Below are 23,730 nucleotides of genomic sequence, written 5' to 3' on the forward strand. Positions count from 1 at the left end.
ACATTCGCCATCAAACTGCTTGATATTTCAAGCTTAAGTGCACGTCTGAGAATTCAATTCACAAAATGAGACAACTCTAAACCCACACCCAAATGCATTGCCTGAAATCTTGATCTCTAATGAAAATGCACTGTCACTTCTATTCAAACAGCAATCATTCTTGAAGAGGAAAGTGCAGGCAGAAGTTATAAATTGGGCATTGCTTTAACACAGAACAGAGGATAAGCCCCATTTTCGTGTTGAGAGATTTAAAGGTGCAAGATGCAAAGAATGATGGGGAACCGTTCAATCGAACTGGAGTTTGTGTTGGTTTGTTTGGATGCTATTTGACCTGTTCTGTCTGTGATACCAAAGCAAAGCCCCTGGTTTTGCCTCTCTGCTCCTGGGGCCCGAGAAATGGACCCCTGTCCTGCAAGTGCATTCACATCCAGGAAGATAGTTTATGTTGGAACTAGAGCTGAGTCATGATAGCTCAAGTAGACCAGGCTTGGAAGTTATGTAATCCTTACCCTCACTTCATCAAAGGGGAAACCACATTCAGAGGAAAAGGAAATTTCCAAAAGTCAATTGAATTAGTTTCTGATTTAGGTTACCAGGGGATTAATCAGAGATTCTTTCCACTACACTACGTATTTAAATTGTATTGTTTTTGACAGTGTGGTTTGGTTTGTGTTAGAAATGAGTTCTGAATCTCATCCCTGGGGTTGTCCTTCTAAGGTGGAGAAGCACGTTGATGGTTTCTTACTGCCTTCAAAACCAGTTTCCTATTGCTTCTATTTCTTCTTCTAGTGGTGGTCTCATTTCCTGTTCTCTGGGGCCCATTCTATTAACAAAAATTCTATTTGAGATTCTGTTGCTAATGTCTAGCACTGGACTATATATCCTTGAAGAGAGTTCTATTGTCATTTCAGAGAAACAAGCCTACTAATCAAAGGTGTTTTTACAAAATTGTATACAGGATCTGAGGAGGAGGCTAGATGTACAGAACCATTGGTAGTTCTGTAGCATGGTTTTGGATTCTGTAGGTGTCCCACCCCTCATGTTCACTTAGAAGAAAAATAATAAATGGAAGTCTTCTTTTGATAGTTTAATGTCAGTCAGGAGGTATGTTTCTGAAATTTGTGATATAATTGATAATATTGTGGCCATGTTCCTGTGCGAACAATTCACAATTCTAAGCAAGCATGAGCTAGTTGATTTGGACATGGGGATGGATTCCTGTACTAGAAGTTGCTGTGAAAATCAAACCGTTATGGTAGTAACTTCCCAGTTGATTATAGGAATGGTTTTTATAGCAGGTCAGGCATTCTCAATATTTGGTAAAGAGAGGATTGTATGTTTAAAAAAAAAAACCAGGTGCTTCTCACATGCAAATAGAATTGCAAAAACACTGAACTTCAAGAGTATACTGCTGGTGTTTGACAAAATTTTAAATTATACGAGGTTTCCTTTTTTTGTTAATTAAGTATAATTTCCATACAATAAAGTGCACTGATTTTAAGTGTACAGCTCCATTAATTTTGACAGATTTGATACTTGGGTGACCACCCTGCCTCTTACCATAAGTTTGTTTCACTTTTTTTTTGTTTCACTTTTTTTAAAACACTTCATATAAATGTGATCATACAGCTTGTACTCTATTGAAAGTATGTCATTCAGCAAAATGTTGCTGAGACTCCTTCATGTTGTATATGTAAAGATGATTCCTTTTTCCATAGTATTCCATTTTATGAACATATCACAATTTGTTTATACATATTTCTGTTCACAGATGTTTGAGTTCTTTCCAGTTTTGATTTTTTTAAATTTAAAATTGCTATGAACAATCTTACACAAGTATTTTGGTGGTTTTCATTTCTGTTGGATAAATACTTAAAACCTGAGGCACATATATGCTTAACTTTTAAGAAACTGCCAAATAGTTTTTCAAGGTGATTGCATCATTTTACATTCCTTGCTGTGATATATGAGGGTTCTATTTGCTCAGCAACTTTGCCAGCATTTGGTATTAGAAACCTAATTTACATTTGAGCCATCCTAGTTGGTATGAAGTGCTATCAGGTTGTGCTTTTAATTTCGATTTTCCTCATGACTAATGCTATTGAGCATTGTTGCTTTTTTCTTCAAGCTTTATTGAGATATTATGGACATATATGTGAGTTTAAGGCATAAACTGAAATGATTTGATACACGTATATATTGCAAAATGATTGCCACAGTAAGGTTAATGCTTCCATCCCCTACCATAATTACCACTCTGGGTGTGTGTGAGTGCGCCTGTGAGTGTGAGTTAACATTTAAGATTTACTTCTTTTTTTTTTAATTTTTTATTTATTTATGATAGTCACAGAGAGAGAGAGAGAGAGAGAGAGAGAGAGAGAGAGGCAGAGACATAGGCCGAGGGAGAAGCAGGCTCCATGCACCAGGAGCCCGACGTGGGATTCGATCCCGGGTCTCCAGGATCGCGCCCTGGGCCAAAGGCAGGCGCCAAACCGCTGCGCCACCCAGGGATCCCTATGTGCTGTCTCTGTACCTTAGTCTTAGCTTTGTGTGAACCTAAAACTCCACTGAATAAATTGTTTTTTAAAAAAAATGTCTATGCATGAGCATTCTAGGCCTATGATAAATGTTTGACTGAAATGCCATTTACATTCCTATCTCCAATATATGAGAGTTCCAGTTGTTACACATGTTCTCCAATAATTGGATTCTTGGGTTTTTAAAAACTGTCATGCATTAGATTAATTAGTATCTTCTTGAGTCTTTAGTATGCATTTCTTTTATGACTAATGATATTGAATATCTTTTTCACTTTTTAGCCATTTGTATATAGTCTTCTGAAAAGTGTTCAAGTATTTTGCTCAGTTTTTAATTGGTTTATTATTTACATGGAAGAATTTTTATATATTCTGTATGCAAGTCTCGTGTCAGATATAAGTAATGTGAATACTGTCTTACAGTCTGAGGCTTTTCTTTTTATTTTTCTAAGGATGTTATTCAAAGAACAGTAGGTTTTAATTTTCATGAAGCCAGTTTATCAATTTTCTTTATGATTCATGCTTTCTGGTTCTATCTAAAAAAATCTGCCTACCATAAGATGCAAAGGACTTACTCTTAGGTTATCTTCTAGAAGCTCTATTATTGTAGCTTCCACATTTAAGGCTATAATCTGAGTTAATTGTTTTGTTTTTGTTGCATAGTAAGAATTGAGAGATTTTTTTTCCATATGGATATTCAGTTATGTCAGCTATGTTTTAAAAATTCAATCCTCTTCCCACTGAGAACCTTAAATGCCTTTGAAGAAAGTTGACTACATGTGGATCTATTTCACATGTGTCTATTCAGTTCCATTTATATAGGTCTATCTTTGGCTAATACCACACTGTCTTATTTTAGGTTTCATTAAAAGCCTTAACATCAAGTAGTGGAAGTTTTCCATCTTTTTTCCTTTAAATGTTATTTTCTAGACTTTTTCTAGGCTATTCCAAATTCCAAAACCAGTTTGGTTATTCAAGTTGGTTTTATATTTTCATATCAATTTAGCAAGCTTGTTAATATTTTTTTTTATTGGTGTTCAATTTACTAACATACAGAATAATACCCAGTGCCCGTCACCCATTCACTCCCACCCCCCGCCCTCCTCCCCTTCTACCACCCCTAGTTCGTTTCCCAGAGTTAGCAGTCTTTACGTTCTGTCTCCCTTTCTGATATTTCCCACACATTTCTTCTCCCTTCCCTTATTTTCCCTTTCACTATTATTTATATTCCCCAAATGAATGAGAACATATAATGTTTGTCCTTCTCCGACTGACTTACTTCACTCAGCATAATACCCTCCAGTTCCATCCACGTTGAAGCAAATGGTGGGTATTTGTCATTTCTAATAGCTGAGTAATATTCCATTGTATACATAAACCACATCTTCTTTATCTATTCATCTTTCGTTGGACACCGAGGCTCCTTCCACAGTTTGGCTATAGTGGCCATTGCTGCTAGAAACATCGGGGTGCAGGTGTCCCGGCGTTTCATTGCATTTGTATCTTTGGGGTAAATCCCCAACAGTGCAATTGCTGGGTCGTAGGGCAGGTATATTTTTAACTGTTTGAGGAACCTCCACACAGTTTTCCAGAGTGGCTGCACCAGTTCACATTCCCACCAACAGTGTAAGAGGGTTCCCTTTTCTCCGCATCCTCTCCAACATTTGTTGTTTCCTGCCTTGTTAATTTTCCCCATTCTCACTGGTGTGAGGTGGTATCTCATTGTAGTTTTGATTTGTATTTCCCTGATGGCAAGTGATGCAGAGCATTTTCTCATATGCATGTTGGCCATGTCTATGTCTTCCTCTGTGAGATTTCTGTTCATGTCTTTTGCCCATTTCATGATTGGATTGTTTGTTTCTTTGGTGTTGAGTTTAATAAGTTCTTTATAGATCTTGGAAACTAGCCCTTTATCTGATATGTCATTTGCAAATATCTTCTCCCATTCTGTAGGTTGTCTTTGAGTTTTGTTGACTGTATCCTTTGCTGTGCAAAAGCTTCTTATCTTGATGAAGTCCCAATAGTTCATTTTTGCTTTTGTTTCTTTTGCCTTTGTGGATGTATCTTGCAAGAAGTTACTATGGCCGAGTTCAAAAAGGGTGTTGCCTGTGTTCTTCTCTAGGATTTTGATGGAATCTTGTCTCACATTTAGATCTTTCATCCATTTTGAGTTTATCTTTGTGTATGGTGAAAGAGAGTGGTCTAGTTTCATTCTTCTGCATGTGGATGTCCAATTTTCCCAGCACCATTTATTGAAGAGACTGTCTTTCTTCCAATGGATAGTCTTTCCTCCTTTATCGAATATTAGTTGCCCATAAAGTTCAGGGTCCACTTCTGGATTCTCTATTCTGTTCCACTGATCTATGTGTCTGTTTTTGTGCCAGTACCACACTGTCTTGATGACCACAGCTTTGTAGTACAACCTGAAATCTGGCATTGTGATGCCCCCAGATATGGTTTTCTTTTTTAAAATTCCCCTGGCTATTCGGGGTCTTTTCTGATTCCACACAAATCTTAAAATAATTTGTTCTAACTCTCTGAAGAAAGTCCATGGTATTTTGATAGGGATTGCATTAAACGTGTGTATTGCCCTGGGTAACATTGACATTTTTACAATATTAATTCTGCCAATCCATGAGCATGGAATATTTTTCCATCTCTTTGTGTCTTCCTCAATTTCTTTCAGAAGTGTTCTATAGTTTTGAGGGTATAGATCCTTTACATCTTTGGTGAGGTTTATTCCTAGGTATCTTATGCTTTTGGGTGCAATTGTAAATGGGATTGACTCCTTAATTTCTCTTTCTTCAGTCTCATTGTTAGTGTATAGAAATGCCACTGACTTCTGGGCATTGATTTTGTATCCTGCCACGCTACCGAATTGCTGTATGAGTTCTAGCAATCTTGGGGTGGAGACTTTTGGGTTTTCTATGTAGAGTATCATGTCATCGGCGAAGAGAGAGAGTTTGACTTCTTCTTTGCCAATTTGAATGCCTTTAATGTCTTTTTGTTGTCTGATTGCTGAGGCTAGGACTTCCAGTACTATGTTGAATAGCAGTGGTGAGAGTGGACATCCCTGTCTTGTTCCTGATCTTAGGGGAAAGGCTCCCAGTGCTTCCCCATTGAGAATGATATTTGCTGTGGGCTTTTCATAGATGGCTTTTAAGATGTCGAGGAATGTTCCCTCTATCCCTACACTCTGAAGAGTTTTAATCAGGAATGGATGCTGTATTTTGTCAAATGCTTTCTCTGCATCCAATGAGAGGATCATATGGTTCTTGGTTTTTCTCTTGCTGATATGATGAATCACATTGATTGTTTTACGGGTGTTGAACCAGCCTTGTGTCCCAGGGATAAATCCTACTTGGTCATGGTGAATAATTTTCTTAATGTACTGTTGGATCCTATTGGCCAGTATCTTGTTGAGAATTTTTGCATCCATGTTCATCAGGGATATTGGTCTGTAATTCTCCTTTTTGGCGGGGTCTTTGTCTGGCTTTGGAATTAAGGTGATGCTGGCTTCATAGAACGAATTTGGAAGTACTCCATCTCTTTCTATCTTTCCAAACAGCTTTAGGAGAATAGGTATGATTTCTTCTTTAAACGTTTGATAAAATTCTCCTGGGAAGCCATCTGGCCCTGGACTCTTGTGTCTTGGGAGGTTTTTGATGACTGCTTCAATTTCCTCCCTGGTTATTGGCCTGTTCAGGTTTTCTATTTCTTCCTGTTCCAGTTTTGGTAGTTTGTGGCTTTCCAGGAATGCGTCCATTTCTTCTAGATTGCCTAATTTATTGGCGTATAGCTGTTCATAATATGTTTTTAAAATCGTTTGTATTTCCTTGGTGTTGGTAGTGATCTCTCCTTTCTCATTCATGATTTTATTAATTTGAGTCTTCTCTCTCTTCTTTTTAATAAGGCTGGCTAATGGTTTATCTATCTTATTAATTCTTTCAAAGAACCAACTCCTGGTTCTGTTGATCTGTTCCACAGTTCTTCTGGTCTCGATTTCGTTGAGTTCTGCTCGAATCTTTATTAACTCCCTTCTTCTCTTGGGTGTAGGATCTATTTGCTGTTTTTTCTCTAGCTCCTTTATGTGTAAGGTTAGCTTTTGTATTTGAGTTCTTTCCAGTTTTTGAATGGATGCTTGTATTGCGATGTATTTCCCCCTTAGGACTGCTTTTGCTGCATCCCAAAGATTTTGAACGGTTGTATCTTCATTCTCATTAGTTTCCATGAATCTTTTTAATTCTTCCTTAATTTCCTGGTTGACCCTTTTATCTTTTAGCAGGATGGTCCTTAACCTCCATGTGTTTGAGGTCCTTCCAAACTTCTTGTTGTGATTTAGTTCTAATTTCAAGGCATTATGGTCCGAGAATATGCAGGGGACAATCCCAATCTTTTGGTATCGGTTCAGACCCGATTTGTGACCCAATATGTGGTCTATTCTGGAGAAAGTTCCATGTGCGCTTGAGAAGAATGTGTATTCAGTTGAGTTTGGATGTAAAGTTCTGTAGATATCTGTGAAATCCATCTGGTCCAGTGTATCATTTAAAGCTCTCGTTTCTTTGGAGATGTTTTGCTTAGAAGACCTATCGAGTATAGAAAGAGCTAGATTGAAGTCACCAAGTATAAGTGTATTATTATCTAAGTATTTCTTCACTTTGGTTAATAATTGATTTATATATTTGGCAGCTCCCACATTCGGAGCATATATATTGAGGATTGTTAAGTCCTCTTGTTGAATAGATCCTTTAAGTATGATATAGTGTCCCTCTTCATCTCTCACTACAGTCTTTGGGGTAAATTTTAGTTTATCTGATATAAGGATGGCTACCCCTGCTTTCTTTTGAGGACCATTCGAATGGTAAATGGTTCTCCAACCTTTTATTTTCAGGCTGTAGGTGTCCTTCTGTCTAAAATGAGTCTCTTGTAGACAGCAAATAGATGGGTCCTGCTTTTTTATCCAGTCTGAAACCCTGCGCCTTTTGATGGGGTCATTAAGCCCGTTCACATTCAGAGTTACTATTGAGAGATATGAGTTTAGTGTCATCATGATATCTATTCAGTCTTTGTTTTTGTGGACTGTTCCACTGAACTTCTTCTTAAAGGGGAATTTTAAGAGTCCCCCTTAAAATTTCTTGCAGAGCTGGTTTGGAGGTCACATATTCTTTTAGTTGCTGCCTGTCTTGGAAGCTCTTTATCTCTCCTTCCATTTTGAATGAGAGCCTTGCTGGATAAAGTATTCTTGGTTGCATGTTCTTCTCATTTAGGACCCTGAATATATCCTGCCAGCCCTTTCTGGCCTGCCAGGTCTCTGTGGAGAGGTCTGCTGTTACCCTAATACTCCTCCCCATAAAAGTCAGGGATTTCTTGTCTCTTGCTGCTTTAAGGATCTTCTCCTTATCTTTGGAATTTGCAAGCTTCACAATTAAATGTCGAGGTGTTGAACGGTTTTTATTGATTTTAGGGGGGGATCTCTCTATTTCCTGGATCTGAATGCCTGTTTCCCTTCCCAGATTAGGAAAGTTTTCAGCTAGAATTTGTTCAAATACATATTCTGGCCCTCTGTCCCTTTCGGCGCCCTCGGGAACCCCAATTAAACGTAGGTTTTTCTTCCTCAGGCTGTCGTTTATTTCCCTTAATCTATCTTCATGGTCTTTTAATTGTTTGTCTCTTTTTTCCTCAGTTTCCCTCTTTGCTATCAACTTGTCTTCTAGGTCACTCACTCGTTCTTCCACCTCGTTAACCCTCGTCGTTAGGACTTCTAGTTTGGATTGCATCTCATTCAATTGATTTTTAATTTCTGCCTGATTAGCTCTAAATTCTGCAGTCATGAAGTCTCTTGAGTCCTTTATGCTTTTTTCTAGAGCCACCAGTAGCTGTATAATAGTGCTTCTGAATTGGCTTCCTGACATTGAATTGTAATCCAGATTTTGTAACTCTGTGGGAGAGAGGACTGTTTCTGATTCTTTCTTTTGAGGTGAGGTTTTCCTTCTAGTCATTTTGCTCAGTGCAGAGTGGCCAAAAGCAAGTTGTATTGGGAAAAAGAGAAAAAGAGAGGAGAGAAAGAAGGAAAGAAAAGAGAAAGAGAAAAAAAAAGGGAAGAAAAAGAAAAAAAAAAAACGAAAAAAAAAAAAAAAAAAGAAGAAAAAGAGAAAGAAAAAGAAAGGAGAAAAAAAAGGGGGTGGGGGAAGGAAACAAATCAAAAAGCAAAACAAAACAAAAACAAAAACAAAAACAAAAACAAAAACAAACAAACAAAAAAAGAACCACCGGGGAGTATCTTCTGATTCTGTGTACTTTAAGTCCCTTGGCTTCTCCTGGAAGTTGTCCGTCTAGCTGGTGTTCTGGGGGAGGGGCCTGCTGTGCTGATTTTCAGGTGTTAGCAGTTGGGGGAGCTGCTGTGCCCCTGCCTGGTGCAGGGCTCAGTGGGGGTTGTTTACCCCGTGAGGCCGCAGGAGGAACAGCCCCATTGGCGGGGCAGCTCTGGAAACCTGGATTCAGCTCCGGCAGGAACTCCGTCTGCAGGGCCTGGAGGCTCCGGGGCGGGGCCGCTGATGTGCTCAGCTGGGGCAGGAGCGTCCTCGCTGTCCTGGGCCCTCCCGGCCTCTGCCTGTCCCGGGGGAGGCGGGATCCTGGGCTGTGTCCCGGCGCCCTGTGCTCCGGAGCCTGCGCTGGTGGATTCGCGCTCCCGGGCCGCTCAGCCCCCTCCGTGGAGCCGCCGCCCGAGCCCCTCCGAGCTGCTCCTGGAACCGCGCAGCCCCCTCCGCACGGAGCCTCTTCCTCTGCCCGAGCCCCTCCGAGCTGCTCCCGGGGCCGCGCAGCCCCCTCCGCGGAGCCGCCGCCCGAGCCCCCCGAGCTGCTCCGGGTCCCGCCGGGTCCCGCCGTGCGCGCTGCAGCCCTTAGGGAGCTCGGCGCACTCTCCTGGGCGCGCAGTTGCTGTTACTCTCCCCGGGAGCCCGAGGGCATCCCCGCCCTCCTGGGTCCTGCTCCAACTCCCCGCGAGCCCCTTTCCCCCGGGAAGGTCGGTGCAGCTCCTGCGTCTCCGGGACGTGGCTCTCCTGTCCTGGGGACACTCGCCCCGGCCTCAGCCCGGCTCCTCGCGGGGCCCCTCCCCCTCGGAGGCCTTTGTTCCTTTATTTCTTTTTCCCCGTCTTCCTACCTTGAGAGAAGCGCGAACTCTTCTCACTGTAGCATTCCAGCTGGTCTCTCTTTAAATCTCAGGCCGAATTCATAGATTTTCAGGATAATTTGAAGGTTTTCTAGGTAGTTTGGTGGAGACAGGTGATTTGGAGACCCTACTCTTCCGCCATCTTGCTCCTCCCCCCCAAGCTTGTTAATATTTATTAAAATGCCTGCTGGGATTCTGATTGGAATTGCACTGACTCTCAGTTTTGGAAGAATTGACATCTTAAAAATGGTGATTTTTAAAAATTTAATAAAGTATATAATTCTCCATTTTTATTTAGGAATTCCTAATTTTTGCCAATGATATTCATAATATGCTACACATAGGTTTTCAGTGTATAGATGTTTTATGAAAGTTATCTCTATTTTGTCTTCAGAAGTATTGCACTACCATGAAGTACCTCAAAGCTTGTCATTTATTTCTAAATATTTCATGTTCTTTGATAATTGTATAATAGGGTTTTGTTTTTATTTCCCAAATGTTTGTTGCTAGAATCAAGAACTAAAGTTGATTTCTTTTTAACTTTTATCTTACAAAGTTACTAATTTCACTTAATAATTCTGATATTGATATTATATATTAAGATTTTAAGATTTTCTAATTAAACAATCATTTGTGAGGACTGTGTTAAAATTTCTAGTTTTGGGCAGCCCCGGTGGCTCAGTGGTTTAGCGCCGCCTTCAGCCCAGGGCTGATCCTGGAGACCCGGGATTGTGTCCCACGTCAGGCTCCCTCCATGGAGCCTACTTCTCCCTCTGCCTGTGTCTCTTGCCTCTCTCTCTCTGTGTCTCTCATGAATAAATAACTAAAATCTTAAAAGAAATAAAATTTCTAGTTTTATTTTTTCTCTTTCTTGCCTTATTGCACTGGTTAGTATATCCAGTACAATGCCAAATACAAATGGTGAAAGTAGGGGTGCCTGTGGCTCCATTGGTTAAGCATCTGTCTTCAGTTCAGGTCATGATTCCCAGGGTCCTGGGATCAAGCCTTGCATCAGACTCCCTCCTTGGTGGAGGGTCTGCTTCTCTCTCTCCCTCTGCCTGCAGTCCCCCTGCTTGTGTGCTCACTCTCTGTCAATTTTTTTTTAAATGATGAAAGTGTATATCCTTGTCTTATTCTCAACTTAAGGGGCAAAGGGTTTAATGTTTCACCATGAAATATGATGCCATTTGCTAATTTTTCTTTGGTCTTTGTCAGCTTGAGAAATTTTCCTTATTTTTTTTAAAGGAATTTCCTTTGTTTTTAACATTTTGCTGATTTTTTTTAAATCAACAAATGCCAAATTCTGTCAAATGCTTTCCCTAAATTTGAGAGGGTCATATTTTTCATTTTTTACTTTATGTAGTATATTATATAAATTGATAATAATACTGAATAATATCAAACAAATTATGCATTCTTGGAATAAACTACACTTGTCTTGATGTATTAAACATTTTTGTTTGCTGGATTCTATGCTAATGTTTTGTTAAGAATTTTTACATTCATTTCAATGAGAAGTACCGTTCTGTAGTTTTCTTGTAACGTTTTTGTCAGGTTTTAGTATTAGGGTAATATTGACCTTGTAAAATGAGTTATGAAATATTCTTTTTCTATTTTTCTGAACAGCTCTATGCAAGATTGATATTGTTTCTTAAATGGTTGATATAATCCATCAGTGAAACTGGGTCTAAATATTTTTGAAAGTTTTTATTATATTCACTTAATATAATTTTATTGAAATTTTCTATTTCTTGTATATCCATTTTAAGTAATTTTTTATAATTTTAATTCTAGGGTAGTTAACAGTGTTAGTTTCAGGTGTACAATATAGTGATTCAAGTTTCATATATTAACCCTGTGCAATCAAGAGAAATGTACTCTTAAGCCCCTTCACCTATTTCACCCATCTCCTGCCACTCGACACCCTACCCTCTGCCCCCTCTGGTAACCGTCATATATTCTCTACAGTGAAGTCTGTTTTTTTGGTTTGTCTTTTTTGTGTGATTTTTTTCTTAAATTCTACATCTGAGTGAAATCATATGGCATTTGCTTTTCTCTGACTGGCATATTTCACTTAGCATTACACTCATCCCCGTGTTTATTAAATAATGTTTTGCAAGGAATTTGACAATCCAAGATGTTGAAGTTATCAGCCTAAAGTTTTTCCCAATAATAACCCTTTAATGTCTGTAGGATCTGTAATGATTTTCTCTTTTAATTCTAATATTATTAAAACGTGTTTCTTGTATCTTGATCATCTTGCTAAGGATTTATCAGTTTTATTAACTTTTTCAAAAGAACTTTTTCAAAAGAACTTTTTCTGATTACTCTTCTTTCTATTTAATTGAATTTTGGGCTTTTCTTAACAATTTCCCCTCTGATTTAGTTTGTTGATCATTAGGTTCTTATATCCTTAAGGCAAAAGCACATGTAATTGATTTTAAACCTTTCTACTAATATAGGCATTTAATGTTATACATTTTCCCTTAATATATTGTTTTCATGATCTTTCAACTGAAGTATTTTTAATTTTTCTTTATTCTTTGATTTTTAGGTTATTTGATGTGATATTGAATTTTCAAACATTTGGAAATTTTCTAGATATTAATGTCTAGCTGAATTCCTTTATCAGATAATATATTTTGTAAGATTTCAAACATTTTAATTTAATGAGCTATATTTTATCACTTAGAATATGGTTTCTCTTGATGAAAATTCTATGTGAAGTTAAAGTTATTTTCTGGGCAGCCCTGGTGGCTCAGCGGTTTAGTGCTGCCTGCAGCCTGGGGTGGGATCCTGGAGACCTGGGATCGAGTCCCACATCGGGCTCTCTGCATGGAGCCTGCTTCTCCCTCTGCCTGTGTCTCTGCCATTCTCTCTCTGTGTGTGTCTCTCATGAATAAATAAATAAAATCTTAAAAAAATTAAAAAAAATAAAGTTGTTTTCTGATTTTACTGAGTGCAGTATCCTATAATTATTATTTAGGTCCTATTCTTTGATAGTGTTCCTATGTTTTTTTTTTTTGTTTTAGTTTCTTTTCAACTTCAACCAGTTACTGAGAAAAGTGTGCAAAATCTCTAACCATTATTGTAGATTTCTCAATTTTTCTTTTCAGTTCTGTCTGCTTTTCATATATTTTGCAGATTTTAAAAAAGATTTATTTATTTTAGAAAGAGAATGTGCACAGAAGTGAAGGCAGATTCAGAGAGAATCTTCAAGTAGATTCCTCACTGGGTGTGAAGCCCAACACAGGGCTCAGTCTCATGAGCCATGAGATCATTAGCTGAGCTGAAACCCAAGACTTGCACACTTAACCTACTGAGCAACCTAGGCATCCCTACTTCATGTATTTTGTAAATCAGTTATCAGTAGCATACATGTTCAGGATTATTATATATTTATTTCGAAGTGTTCTTTTTTCACTTGCAACATTCGTATTTAACTCTTGTGCTAATCTTTGTTTTATAATATTCTTTGTCTGAATATGTAGACAATTTTTTGCATTATTTTATTTCAATCTCTGTGTCTTTATATTTAAAGTGCAATACCTGCAGACAGTGTATATTTCGATCTCCTTTTAATCTAGTTTGAGAATAAATGATTCTTACCCCCATGTGTATTTAATGTATGGCTCATTTTGATTCTGTCATTTGCTGGTTGTGTTTTAGTTTTATGTGTTTTATTCACTCATTCCTCTTTTCATGCTTTCTTTGGATTAATCAAATATCTTATAGTGTTTAATTTTCTTTATTGTCTTTGTAATGGTCTCCTTGGACTATACTTCTCTGTGTTAAGGTTGGAATTGTATGCTAACAGCCTAGAGTGAACATGGTGCTCATCTATCTGTCCTTTAAGTGCGGTGTCTGTGTTGCCTTCTGTCCAGTGCCTGAAAACAATTGCTTCATATACTTTGTTCAGCTTTATAACTGGGAGGGCAAGTCTGGTACCACTTAGGTCAACATAACTGGAAATGAAATTTTGATGTTTGCTTTTTAGATTCTCTTCTTTCTTGGTTCTTTTTCTACCTCGTGGCCCTCTCCTTCCATTCTCTGCCCCTATCCTCTCAGATATCCTGATTCTAGCATCTTACATTCAGAAACTGTGAATTAATAACTTTCTTAAGTTTTTATGTGATAAAAGTTGAGGGCATGTTATTTTCCAGAGTCATTTTCATGATTGTTGGGATTTTAGGAGATTCCATAGCCTCCAGGATGCATAGGACTTCATCTCTGTTAGTGGAATGCACACAAGTATGCAATATTTATAAGATACCTACTGTATAGTAGCTATTTTCATAATATCCATCAGAATGCTAACTGATACATTTCTGTATCATAACCAAGACTGTAGGAAGGAGAAGGGTTTTTTTTTTATTTATTTATGATAGGCACGCAGTGAGAGAGAGAGAGAGAGAGGCAGAGACACAGGCAGAGGGAGAAGCAGGCTCCATGCACCGGGAGCCTGACGTGGGATTCGATCCCGGGTCTCCAGGATCGCGCCCTGGGCCAAAGGCAGGCGCCAAACCGCTGTGCCACCCAGGGATCCCGAGAAGGGGTTTTGATAGTTAAATTAACACCTTGAACTGCCATCACAAATCCTTTTGTGGTGTTGGCCAAAAGAGGAAAGTCAGGGGAAAATATAAAGTGAGAGTTGTAGGAGTTGGAGATTTCAGCATAAGAACTGAACTCAAGGGGCACCTGGGTGGCTCAATGGTTGATCATCTGCCTTTGGTTCAGGTCGTGGTCCTGGGGTCCTGGGACCATATTGGGTCAAGTCCCTATTGGGCTTCCTGCAGGGAGCCTGCTTCTCCCTCTGCCTGTCTCTGCCTCTCTCTCTGCGTGTCTCATGAATAAATAAGTAAAAATCTTTTTTTTTAATTTTTATTTATTTATGATAGTCACAGAGAGAGAGAGAGGCAGAGACACAGGCAGAGGGAGAAGCAGGCTCCATGCAGGGAGCCCGACGTGGGATTCGATCCCGGGTCTCCAGGATCGCGCCCTGGGCCAAAGGCAGGCGCCAAACCGCTGTGCCACCCAGGGATCCCAATAAGTAAAAATCTTTAAAAAAATAACTAAACTCAAAAAGAGACAAAGCAGATGGAGGCAAGGTGTTTGGAAACAGATCTCTCATATTCATAGCTGACATCTTCTAATTTTCTTGAGCTATTACTGGACTGATCACAATTTTCCTGTTTTTATTTCTGATTGCCTCTTCTCTGTTCTTACTGTTTTCTTGGGAGCTTTTCTTGTTTATAATGCATTTTGATGGGTGCAGTATTTTTTTTTTCTTAAGTTGGTATTCCTCAGATTTACCAGTTGGTGAATTTTGTCTACCAGAAGTTGATTTGGATATTATCTTTGGTACTTCTACCATACCAGGACCTATGCTTATTGTGATAATTTAGAACTTCTTTTACAGATCAGCACGGGAGTTTTGACCTGCTCCGTTTCCGACCTGGGCCGGTTCACCCCTCCTTAGGCAACCTGGTGGTCCCCCGCTCCCGGGAGGTCACCATATTGATGCCGAACTTAGTGCGGACACCCGATCGGCATAGCGCACTGCAGCCCAGAACTCCTGGGCTCAAGCGATCCTCCTGCCTCAGCCTCCCGAGTAGCTGGGACATTTTAAAAATTGAAAAGCCATAAATCATCTGTCCTAAACAGTTACATGAGAAAGGTACTTGTCAGTAGAATGTCTTATAAACATCATTAAAAAGAACGTGGTTTTTGCAGATAATTCTAAACACTTCTTTAATGAGACTAATAAGCATTATTCAGTTTTATTATGAGTTTTCATCCTATAATTCCTGTTGGAAAATAATTCTGATTCTTTTAAACGTATCTAAGTAAAAATTAGTAGTATTAAAAACACAGCTTTCTTCACAAAATGTGCTAAGGGGCTTATAGAGAATTAAAACCATATTTATTACCAAATAACAACTTTGATAACCACCCATAATTTTGATTTTGTTTAAAACATTGGAATCACACTACAGACAATATTCTTTGTGTACTGTGAATTTCAAGAGTTTCAGAGTAGCTAGAGGAGTTTCATTTTAAACCTTTCAGTGAATGCTAAAATCTGTACATTTGTACGTGGCCATAGAGTGGAGAGGGGGTGGAATGATTAATTCTCTCGGCCACTTGGAACTGATTAATCTGAATTTCTATGACTAAGCACTTAGTATTTGGCCATCCCCATTCTCAGTAGCAAACAGTTGACATAGTTATCAAATAGAATTCTGCTGTCACCTTTAAATCAGCCTAACTCTTCCAAATAAAAGCAAATGGCATGTATGGGTTTGCTTAAATCATTAGAGATTTGCAGCTGATATCAGTTAATCCTTCTCCATTCATAATATCATGAAGTATTTGTATTTTATTTATTTTTTTTTAATTTATTTTTATTTTATGATAGTCACAGAGAGAGAGAGAGAGGCAGAGACACAGGCAGAGGGAGAAGCAGGCTCCATGCACCGGGAGCCCGATGTGGGGATTCGATCCCGGGTCTCCAGGATCGCGCCCTGGGCCAAAGGCAGGCGCCAAACCGCTGCGCCACCCAGGGATCCCAGTATTTGTATTTTAAATAGAAGATAGGAGTTCTGTGTTAAGACTCTTTATTTGTACTCTATAATTAAAGTCAAATGGTTTTAATGATTATCCCTTATTTCCTTTCTTGAAATAAATTGTTATGAAAATATTTTCTAATGAAATTCATCTTGGAAAACTAGAAAGAGAAACATGGCAAGGTAATTCTTGTTCTGTTTGCCATAATTTAGAAATTCAACACTTAAACAAGTATTTTGTAGTTTTACATTCCTTTTTAACCCATTCAGTGGAGAATGTCCAGCTTTTCTCCCAAGTTGTATGTTAATTCTAATATGTATCCAACATCAAAGATAAACATGTAATAAACATGGAAATAAAGTTTAGCTCTACTAGAAAAAAAAAAAAGAACTTCTTTTACAAATAACTGATTTAGTAAGTACATTATAAAGTCTTTTCTAAATAAACTTTTACTAAGGACCCATGGTAGACCAATATGAACACTACATCATGAATCAAAAAGCTGGAATTGTTGTCCTGGCTCTATTAATAAATGTGTGACCTTTGGGAAGTCACTTTATATGGAAATTAAACTAGATGGTCCTAAACATCTGTTCCAGCTATAAGATTCCATTTGCAAATAAGATTCCTTTATTCTTTCTTCCTCCTCCTCATTTTGGGAGATGAAGAATGTATTATTCTTTTACAACTTCTTGGTATTACTTATATGTGAGAACAGAATATGTTCCAGTGAACAAAGTTGTAAACCCAAACAAACCTGCTGTCTATACTCTGCCTTAATCATTTTGTTTCCCCTAGCCCCAGTGTCTTGTAGCATCTTTCTAGATTATTCTGCTACAATTGACCACTATAAAAAAAGAAAAGTTTTATGTTAAGCTGGATTGTTTGTTTTTTCTATTGTCTTTCTAGGTCAGACTTCAGCCTAATTTTTTTTAGAAAAAAATGTTTTGTAGCTTTAAGAGTATTTTACAAAGCCTGAACTTGAATTTTTGTATATCAATGATTCCAAGTAGTTTGGTAACTAAGAAAACAAATGCACTGATTTCCAGCCTTAAGAAAGCAACCCTCAGATATAGCAAATCTCTCAACTAAGATTGAATTGCCAGTGCAGTATAAAGAAAAAAATTATTACTCCCTCTCTACAGCCAAAAGGACTTTGCTTCAATCCTAAAATGGCAGATTTTGTCCCTAAATAAGCAAAAGAGAATAATAAAAGTCTGGCAAATAGGCAAGTGGGGGTATGTGTGCATGTTTCCGAAATAGAAGAAAGAAACTTTTGATACCACGTTGATGTTGTGCCTTATGCTGATAAGTGCACCTTAAAATAAAGATTTTGATTGAAGTACATGGAATTAAAAAGTTTTTCCAATGTCCTAGGTAAAAATTATTATAATTACCTAACATTTAGGTTGTATTAACCTCTCAGTAAATCCAAATCTACTTTAAGTTCTTAAAAAAATTGTGGTAAGCTTGACAAATTACAGCTCTATTCAGAACATGCCAAAAGATCCAGTCTGTTCTATCAAAAATTCAGCTCCTAATCTGGTTGGTTTGATTGCATGACTATAAATGTCCCTATTGGAATGAGTATTGGACTGATTATTTTGGCAAAACCTCCATTGTGGCAGTGTAGAGAGAAGGAGCATGAGATTTTTAGGTCAACTTGATAACACAGAAGCTTGAAACTGGCAGGGATTTTAGACATCTGTTTGTACACCTTTACTTATGAAAAAACTTAGGCCTTTAAAAATGTTAGTATTCTAAATAATTATAAAGGAGAAACTCTTTGGGTATGATTTAATCATAATGTTAATAATTTTGAGCATTTGGTCTGTGATATTTAATATTTGAGATTTAATCTGATATACTCTGTAACCAATACTTTGTATATATCATTGAATCCTAAAACCCACCATTTGAGTTAGGTATTATTGCTCCTTTTTCAGGGCCATAGAAACTGATGCATAGATAGGCTCACTGACTTGCTCAATGTTTAAGAGTTAGTAAATGGTAGAGTTGGAATTCAAATCTGGACAGTCTGATTAAACTAGTCTCTTCTACTGCCTCCCAATTATAAGAAAAGGGAATATTCTTGAATTCGTAGACTATAATCAAATGTAAACTATTGTGGATCTGTTCCCCAGGAAGGTATGTCTTCACCATATATACTGTCCACTGTTCTCCACAATGAACTGTTACTTTAGAGCTCTTGTTTCTGAAGTAGAAAAATGTTACTTTATTTATCAGGATTTACCTTAGCATAAATTATTTTTTGCATAAATTATTTAATACAGAATCTAGCTTTATTCACAAGGAATTTTACATTGTGACTTATAGTATGGCAGGATAGCACACTGGCTACAAATGGGTTTTAGAGTCAGATAGACATAGGTTCAGATCCTAGCTCTGTTATTAGTTTTAGAACCCAGAATGAGTTATTTGGGTTTGCCTTTGCCTAGTCATCTCTTCCTCTCACCTTAGTTTTCCCATCCTGGTTATGGGGATGATAATAGTAATACTGGAGGTAATATGATCTTACTTACTTTGTAGTGTTGTTATGAGGATTAAGTTTAAATTATAAAGCCGTTAGCAGAGTGCCTGGCATATTGTAAGTGCTAAAAACTGTTACTTAGTAGTAGAAGTTTATTATTATTATTATTATTATTATTATTATTATTATTATTATTAGTTTGCTATGCCCATTCATTACTGATCCAGGGCTTTCTTTACCAGGGCCTTAACTAAGCACATCTTTACTTTCACCCATTTCTTTGATGAATAGCATTTAGTTGAGAGGGAGTGGATTGTTGGTTGAGTTGCAATGCAATGCTTGAGAGTCTCCAAGGAATTTGCACCTCTTGCCAAGTTTTACTCTGTTTATGACTCTAGGTCTAAACTGGATTTGACCCTTATGAATCATAGAAAGCTGATGATTACTATAGTTAACAGCACTGAATACAAACACTATAATAAATATTTGGCACATAATATTACTTAAAACCCTTTATGAGTAGCTCAGTAAGGCTAGACATGATCAGATACACATTTTTGGAATTCACATTAGCCTATCTGATTCTATTCTTATTCTGCTACAACAAAACTTTTCTCTGCAGACTAAGTTTCCAAAAATGAAACTCCAATCATATCTAGTTCCCTTCTTTAAATACTTCAGGATTTTCTCTTTTTTTAAAGATTTTATTTATATATTCATGAGAGACCGAGAGAGAGAGAGAGAGAGAGAGAGAGAGAGAGAGAAAGACAAAGCAGAGAGAGAAGCAGGCTCCACGCAGGGAGCCCGACGTGGGACTTGATCCTGGGTCTCCAGGATCATGCCCTGGGCTGCAGGAGGCGCTAAACGGCTGAGCCACCCGGGCTGCCCTACTTCAGGGTTTTCTCATTGTCTTCAGACCACAGTTCTCAAATTAAAGTCAAGAAGGCCCCTAGAGGTCTGTGAGATCTTCTACTTTGCAAAGTCAAAACAATGTTCATAATCATATTGAGAAATTTGCCATTTTCACTTTTGTTTGCTCATTAAGTGTAGAGATTTCCATAGGTTAAGTGACATGTGACATTGCAATAAATTGACACAAGTCAGATGTGAGAATCAGCTTGTTTTCTATATAAGCCATATATTGAAGAGATCTGCAAAAAAACTTTTTATGTTAACATGTAATGGGTTTTTAATTATTTTTAAAAATTTTCTCAGTTTTTCTAATATGGTAAGTATTTATACATGTAACACTGAAACTAAAGCTCTATGGAGCCCTACAGAATTTTTAAGAATAGAATAGTTTCTTCGAATGCCTCAGTTGGTTAAGCATCCAACTCTTGGTTTCAGCTCAGGTCATGATATCAGGGTCGTGGGATCACATATCTATATATATGTAACAGGTTCTTGAGACCGAAAAGTTTGCAAACTATTACCTGAAATTAATGTTCAAACTCTGCTATATGTTTCACCAGCCATCATGTTTTGGGCCCTGCATGCTTTTTTTAGCTTTCTTTCTCTGCCTCTTACCTATGTTCTAATCACCTTAAATTTTCTAATTCTTGTTTTTCACCCATAGAACACACTGTTCCTTCTGCTAGGCATGTTCCCTCTCTTTACTTGACTAAATTTTACTCATACTTTATCTTTTTAAAGATTTTACTTATTTATTCATGAGAGACCTAGAGAGAGGCAGATACATTAGCAGAGGGAGAAGCAGGCTCCCTGTGGGGATCCCAATGTGGAACTTGATCCTGGGACCCCGGGATCATGACTTGAGCCACAGGCAGATGCTCAATCACTGTGCCACCCAGGTGCCCCTTACTCATACTTTAAACTCAAAATTAGTTATTACTTACATTGCAGTTGTCCCTTTCTTGGTAGTTATGCTATATTATAATTGCATGTCTATTTATTGTTTCCTACCAGATCATAAACTGCATAAGAGCAGGCACTATGTGTTATTCATGCTGCTTTTCCAGCTCCTAGGACAATAATGCACTAAATAAAAAGTTTTGAAAGGAATTGAATTAGAATGCACTGAAAGTTTAGTGAGATCCATTTAACAAATGTAAAGGAAAGAATCTGGAGAAAATGACTTCCTCTTTTCATATAACAGGTCCAAAGGGGGATCTACAATAGTTGAGTGATTAGGTTCTATATTTACTGATATCCAGGTAGGCACTCTTCATCAACACAAGATAAATTGCCATGACTAATAGCAGTCAGCTAATAGAATTATGAAATCTGTAGTTTCATGTAGATAAATCTTTTAGTCCTAAAACTCCTGTTTGACCAAGTAAATCAGCCAGATGTTCCTTTACACCTAGTAGTATCCAACCATACAGTTTAAACAAGAAAGTCAATAAAAATGGTTTAATAAGACAGTAAGCTGAAAAACTTATTTTGTGAATAATAACTCCTATTTGGCAAAACCAAGAAACAATTCATTTTTGCTCCATCTTCTTTTAATATCCTCAAGTGTAATCATTAAGATCTTGTTACTTATAATACTGAGTGTGGTTAAAGTGGATTGGACTGAATTGATAAAATGATAATTACCTCTCTGTGTTGTGCCATTTGCATTTGATTAGGAATATATTTAATTTTCTTGCAAGAGTAGGAGATTATAAAGGAATGAAATTCTAATTGGAAATAGATGTCTAGACGTTTAAGTAGGAATTTCCCACAAAAGTCACATGAGAGTCAAGTTTAGAAAATTGAGGTTATAAATGAAGAATTTATAAAATAGAGGTTATCACGAAGAATTATGAATCATTAAACTTTATTTTTAAAGTTGAAGAAATCATCATAAAAGCACACCTAATTGTTCATCCCTAATATCCATTATCACTCTAAGTCTTGGAATGATTGTGTGATACATCCCTGTTACTCAGACTGTGGATATGCTGGTGCATAATCAATAGTCATCTGGGATCTTATTAGAAATGCCTCGCTCAGGGATCCCTGGGTGGCGCAGCGGTTTGGCGCCTGCCTTCGGCCCAGGGCGCGATCCTAGAGACCCGGGATCAAATCCCACGTCGGGCTTCCGGTGCATGGAGCCTGCTTCTCTCTCTGCCCGTGTCTCTGCCTCTCTCTCTCTCTCTGTGACTATCATGAATAAATAAATAAAATCTTTAAAAAAAATGCCTCACTCAGACCAACTGTATTAGTTCTGTATTGCTGTGTAACAAATTGCCACAGATTTAGCAGCTAAAAATAACACATTATCATTTCAAAATTTTCATGGATCAGAAACCTGGGCACAGCTTACCTGAATCCTTTGCTCAAGATCTCACAAGGTTTCAACCAAGATTATCAGCTAGGGCTGGGGTCTGATCTGAGGCACTGAGTCCTCTTCCAGGCTCACATAGTTGTTGGCAGAATTTATTTCCTTATAGCTGTAGAACTGCTGGAAATTCACTATCTCTAGGATAGTAAGAGAGAGTCTCTGACCTCTAGGCCCTCTTTACTGGGCTTGATTGATTAGGTCAGGCTCACCCACCATAATCTCCCTTTCATTAACTTAAAATCAACTGATTTGGGACCCTAATTACATGAGCAAAATCCCTTCATCTTTGTCATATAACCTGATCATGAGTGTGACATATATGCATAGGTACTGCTCATACTCAAGGTGAGGGGTTTATATAGAGCACATACACAAGTGGAGACAGGAACCTTAGAATCTCCTTAAAATTTTGTTTACTATAGCTACTGAATCAGAGTCTGCAATTTAAAAATAATACCCAGGTGATTCATATGCATATTTTGAAGCTTTGTGATCACCTTCTGAGATATGAGAAAACCAAAGTAGCCACAAATTAAGTAATTAAATTAATATCCTAGTTCATTACTAATGGAACCACTTAAACCCATTGTCTTCACTTACTGATGAACACAAAGCTTTGGCACTTCCACATATGCCATTACATTTAATTCTCATAACTCTACCATTATTATTGGATGATGGCATCATTATTTTGCCAATGAAGAAACTGAGAAAGCAATTAAATAATGTCCTACATCTTGTTTATGGAACTAGGATTCAAAGCAGTCATGCCAGACCTGATCTTTCTACCACATTGTCATTGTCTCCAAGGTGGGAAGAAGAAGAATAACTCCTGAAGACCCAGCTTCTACCAGAATCTTGAAGATCCCTTTCTTCTGCCTACCTTAAAATAAAGTGAGAACTCCTGAGTTCCCCAGAGATCTCGAGAAACCAGTAAGTGGAGATGTAACCAGTAGAGAACACGGTCCTCCCCCAGAAGCCCCTGCTCCATTCACTGAGATTTCCTGGAAAAAGATCATTACCTGATTTTGCTATCAATGTTCTGAGAAACTAGATTTAGGTGGCCTTTGCCTGATGACAAAGACAAAAGTTCTGTTGTGTGAGTGCATTTAAATTCGTGAAAGCCAAACTGAAGGTAGCATAGTTGCCAGCTAAATAATGATAGTAGACTTCGTATTAGAAAACATGGTGCTGCTCTTTTTCTTTTTCCTTTTCCTTGTTTTTCCTCCCCCTGGCAAAAGTTGATTACTTCAGATATTTTTTCCAGATAGCATTCAGGATAGGACTGAGCTCTTCAAAACCAGAAAATAGGGATGCCTGGGTGGCTCAGTGGTTGGGCACCTGCCTTCAGCTCGGTTGTGATCCTGGGTCCTAGGATCAAGTCCCACGTTGGGCTCCCTGCATGGAGCCTGATTCTCCCTCTGCCTATGTCTCTGCCTCTCTCTCTGTGTCTCTCATAACTAACATTTAATATTTTATCCAATAGAAAGTTGCTTTATAGAGACAAAGTAGATGAATGGTTGCCTATGGGAAGGGTCTAGGGGTTTAGAGGGTGGTGGTTAAGGAGTGTGATGTTTGTTTCTTTTTAGGGTAAATGTTCTAAAATTGATTTTGGTGATGGATGCACAAGTTTATGAATATACTAAAAGCTATTAATTGTATGCTTTAAATGAGATAG

This window comes from Canis lupus, chromosome X (assembly GCF_003254725.2).
Source record: "Canis lupus dingo isolate Sandy chromosome X, ASM325472v2, whole genome shotgun sequence".
NCBI classification, from domain to species: domain Eukaryota; kingdom Metazoa; phylum Chordata; class Mammalia; order Carnivora; family Canidae; genus Canis; species Canis lupus.